Raw genomic sequence first — 5,685 nt, 5'->3', positions numbered from 1 at the left:
CGGAGGATCGGTAAATATCAGTTCTGCACACACATATTCTCTGTGTGTGCGGAACAAACACTGGAGTGATCGTCTGATCACTCCAATGTTTGTAAATAATTGGGGACACATAGTACTATGTGTCCCCAGTTATGAATGAACACGATGTGATTTACATCACTTCCTGTTCATTCATGAATTTCTCAATGGGGAGAAGCACTCACCACAGAGGCGCATCCCCATTCAGAACCTGGTGCTAGTAAATATTTTACTATCAGCAGTTTCTGAATGAATGGGAAGCCTCTGTACTGAGTGCTTCCCATTCATTGAGTGCTGAGGCTGCAGAAATAGAAATTGAGGACTTGGTGTCTTCAATTTCTTTTCTATTTTAAAAGGGAAATGTCAGAGGTCTATTTAGTCCCCTAATATTTCCCAGAAGTCCCCCCAACAGTCAAAAAAATAATAATAATAATAATAATGAAAAAAAATGTAAAAAATTATTTAAAAAAGTGAAAATTACCCCCCCACACACACATGTATTATTAGACAAGTGCAAAGACTAAAAATTCACTTCAGATGAAATGAACAGAAAACTAAAAATGTTTTAATTCGTTCATCAAACAAAACACATTTTTATGCTATTTTGGATTCAGCCATTGGCGTGCTCTGGAGGCAGGGCGCATGACGTCATATAACACCACTCGCGTTGGGCGCCACCATCTTGATGTATATCTAGCTATACACATAGATGATGGCACACAAATCGGCGTGTGACGTGTCCAGGTCCAACGCGTCCACGTGACTTATTTCGATGGCAAGAGGGTCGAAGACCACTATCTGTCTTCACTAGACCGGGAGATAGTGATTAACGACCCCACTACTGCTGCCACCAACTGTCACGCACGGCGCGTGACGTAGGTCCATGCAACAACACGCACACACAAACAAACTAACTAAGCTGCCACCACCCACAACTTCCAGGCTTGCAGGGAACCTTTCCCTGGACTCTCCTAGTCCGTACACTCTGCGCTCAAGCAGACTGACACACAGGCTTTGTAGACCACACACACTGCTGTCAATAGCAGATACAGGTTGGCTACAACCAGGCACAATTACCTCTAGTGTTATTACCTCCACTCACAGTCTCCTGCACTACCGCTAGCCACCACTATGGGGAGACTCACTCAACTCAGGCTATCGGGACACACACAGGCAGATGCAAATATTGCATACAATCTAGTCTACTCTAATGGTTGTGTGGCAGCCTAAGTGGTCTCCTCACGCCCACTAAGATCCCCTAAGCTATCCTCTAAGCTAGAATCTTGGCGTACCCACTTCTTCCACTGCCCACACACACCCACATCACATACCATAATAACCCTAGATGGGCAGTGCATAAAAAAGGATCATTACAAAAAGTTACAAAAAACAGATGTTACACCAAGAGACACATACATACAAGCAACCGTTTGAAATAAAACGGGATAAAATTTACAGAGATTATGAATAATCCTGCTTCCGGGGTTGGATAGAGAAACGTGGACACACTCCCATGTGTGTATGGACCCCTTGAATGTGACAATTTGTTGGCTTTGGTTCTCCATTATTACACTTGTGAAGATCAAAAACCAGTTTCTACCCCCTGAGATCAGCCAATCAGACCAAAGGGGCTGGAAAGGGAATATTACCCCCTGCGTCTCAGATATTATTTTTCTATTCATCATCTTGGAACCCTCACAACTGTTTCCAGTTATGCACTATGAATCCAAAAGTGATGGCTCTGGTTCCAGCTATTGTTCTGCTATTCACAGAGTCCAAACTCCGGCACTCTGCAGCGAACAGAACCAGAAACACAATGAAGAGACCCAATTATCAGAACTCTGCATTACGGTATGGTAGACCTCTGATGATTGGTGCCATTCAATTCACCTTGGTGCCACCGTTCTTTCCCTGAAGGTTCTACGATCATATCATGTATGGGACAGGAGTTACGACATATGACCTTTTTTAAACATTTTCAACATTGAAATACATACAAGGTGAGATGACACCTTTTCCCTCTGGTGACAAACTCACCCAGAGACATTTTGTCTAGAGACTTCAGGATGAATATACATTGGTAAATGGATTGCTAAATGGTTCCCTGCTGGGGAAGCCCAACAAACCTACTTCTGATTTAATTAACACTAGATAGTTAACAAGGATATATGTAGATTTTGTGTTCAGCTTGGAGACAGCCTTCACTAAAAGAAATTAATTGACTTTTCAGACAGTATTCACTAAAATAAATGAATTGGCTCACGATATCCTATGGCAGGCCAAAAAATAAAGGATATTTTTATGGCCGCACAATGACAACGCATGCATTGCATCATGTGACATCATGCTCCCCGCCTCCAAGATGGTGGCACGCATTTGCAGAACGCGCCGGTGGCCAACATGGCCGCCGCACATTCTCAAACAAATTATGTGCCCAAATAAATTTTTCGTATATTCGGGCTAATAGTAATTCATTCATTTAACATATAGTCTACGTTTTTTGTTCTGTTTTGTATTTTTACTTTTTTAGATACACCAACTTGAAAAAAGGGTGTCGGCATGACAACCTGACACTATTTTTATATTTTATTTATATATTTATATCTCTATTTTAGTTTGACATTTATTGTTTCTCACTTATTTGCCTTCTGATGTTTTATTTTAAAAGAATACTTATATTGTGCCTATAAGTGTAATACCTTTGAATAAAAGTTTTATTTTTATCATACTTTTTAACATGTTTCTTTGGGTCTTAACAAAATTGCAGTCTTTAAATGGTGCTTATATTGGAAAAAATGGGTGTGGCCACTGAGGGGCGCTGTAGAGCTTTCTCAGACAGGGCGCCTACAGGCCTAAGGCCGGCCCCTGATTATCAAGCTGCCCTATAGAAGACTTTCTATGCTCCCCCAGAGAACCCATTTTTTCCAATATAAGCACCATTTAAAAACTGTGGAGACAGAGCCAGGTGTGCCTGCCCTCCCCCCATCCATTCTTCCAGTCAGCACTGGAGGAACAGACAGGGGAGGGGGAATCCCTGCAGAGAGCTGTAACTGACAGTTGCCGCTCTCTGCAGAGAGAAGACCGGAAACTTAGCCTTTACTTAGTTCTTGATCAATAGAGTCGACCTGTGACAGCTTCAGAGTCACACATTAGCTCTAGTTATGAGGATGAGTGTATTTCACGCTCCCCATAATTTTCCTTTAATATCATTTTAATATCATTTTACATTACAAAGAGCAGTATTGATAATCTATCCTAAAATTTTAAAAGCTAAAAAAGTCAAGTTATATATTCATAATGTATATTGGTTCTATTATTGCCAAATATATTTAATTGAAATTGCTGTATAAAATGGCATTCTAAAAGACAGGTTTGCTCTTAATTAAGAAACGTTTTTAACATAACTGTAAAAACTAAAACTTTGCACTTATCTCTAATTAGTCATAGTAGCAGTGCCGCACAGAGCTATGGCACTGATAAAGATAATAATGATAATAGACCAAAATGTTTGATTGAGTAATTACTTCAGAAATTTAATTTGAAGGTTTCAATGAGGAACAGTATACGGAATTAGGTATAAAAGCATCACTACAAAAGTAAATACTTTGGATTAAAACCTTAGAATTTACAGTTGCTCAATTTCTGTATATTTTTATCTTTATCAGTTTTGTCTCTGTATATACATATTTTTACTTTGCTGTACTTCTCTTTCTCATGAAATCCATGGGCATAGTTTGCCCAATAACTCCTCGGTAACACATTAGGATTTCAAGAGAAGATATCTGCAACAGATTTGAAAATCCTTCATAATTTTTTCTTAACTGAACATGTCAGTGCCCTTGCAGGCTTTTCTTTTAAAGTTTTCCTGTCCATAGAACTCATCTCCATAGAGATTAAATTAAAGGAGATTTTCTGTCTCATAAAAAAGTTGTAAACATCACCTGCCTGAGTATGGGCATATAAATCATTTTACTAGTAAAAACAGACATGGTACCTCTAAGAAAAGCAATGTTATATATAATATAAAATCCACCCACGTACTAGATTGCAAGTGCTGGGTTCTATTACTGCTAAGAGTTTGAATATCAGAACAGCACACATTCAGGCAAACAGCTAAATTCATGGGTGATATTAGGGATGTTCCGATACCAAGAACCATACTTTGACCAAGTACAAGTACTTGTCCAAGTACTCACAGATACAATTATTGATATATTTTTGTTTATTGTCATGTTTCTAAGGCCCACCTTAGAAACCTCACACCATCCTCGATTGTGTCCGGAACGCACTGGATCACATTGTGGCCAGCTCAGTTTGTTGTGCGACAGGAGGGGGCGTGGCGGTGCATTGAAGTTAATGGCACCATAGCCACGCCCTCCGGCCACAATGCGATCGGCCGCACGGGAATGCAAGACACATCAATGCCTGCGGTCTGGTCAGAAAAAATAGTGTTTGAAGGATTTTTTCTGACGGGAACGCAACGCACATTAATGCTTGCTGTCCTTTCCATTGTGGCTGATCGCATTGCAGCCCCACAAAACTGTGCCGGTCACAATGCGATCCAGTGCGTTCCAGCCACAATCGGACTGGAACGCACTGTGTCTGGTGTGAACAAGGCCTAAAAAACTACAGACTAATGATTGCAGGACAGTGGTGGAGCGCCAGAGCCAGTTCTCAGCTGCAACTCTGGTAGTTCTTGTGAAAATGCCAAGTATCGGTACTGGTATCTGAACTGGTATCTGAACATCCCTAGGTGATATACATATAGAGGAGCTGTTTTACCTACCAAAGGAATTATATTTTTGTCCATCTAGTCCTGAGAATTACACAGGTCTGCCAAATAGCACACCCAGGCTGGTGAATTGACTTTCATCTACTATTGTTACGTGACACAGCTTGATTACATCCCTCCTCCTACCCTTTAACTTTACAGTGAAGGAGCCGTGGCTGACTGATGAACACATCAAACTACTCACTCTCTACCTCTCAGAATATTTTCTGATCAGTGCATGCAACAAACATGATTGTCTTTAATAATGGTTCTACTGTGCAGGAAATTACAAGAGGCTGATACCATGTCAAATTCATTACTTACACTAATTGCGTTTGACAATTAATGTACCATTTTGTAATGAATACATAGCTGCATTTATTGATTTTTTTATACATTATATACACACTGTAACATTTTGTGTAAGGATGTATTATAAAATTCAATGTGTTGTCACTCCAATAGTTATCTTTTGATCTACTTCACTTTGTCTGTCACACGCACACTGCCCATTCCCCCCTCAGGGGGGCGGGCTTGCGATGATCACAAGTACGATCTGCCTGTCCAAGATGGGCAGATCGTACTTTTTTTAATTACTTTACAACCATCGCAAGACTAAGGTCTTGCGATGGTTGTAAAGTGTATGGCCACCTTTATTTAAGTGATGTCTTGATTGCAAACAGGTGTGGCTAGAGAAATTGAACTCAGGTGTGATAAACCAGAGTTAAGTAAAACGTTTTCACACAGGGCCATGTGGGTTTGGATTTTGTTTTCCCTTAATAATAAAAACCTTCCTTTAAAAACGACATGTTGTGTTTACTTGTGTTATCTTTGATCTTTGACTAATTTTTATATTTGGTTGATGATCTGAAACATTAAAGTGTGACAAACGTGCA

The sequence above is a fragment of the Nanorana parkeri genome, unplaced genomic scaffold, assembly GCF_000935625.1.
Source record: "Nanorana parkeri isolate BGI_ZX_2015 unplaced genomic scaffold, ASM93562v1 scaffold333, whole genome shotgun sequence".
Lineage (NCBI taxonomy): Eukaryota > Metazoa > Chordata > Amphibia > Anura > Dicroglossidae > Nanorana > Nanorana parkeri.
The sequence above is the reverse complement of the archived record's forward strand: the minus strand, read 5'-3'. Positions refer to the sequence as shown.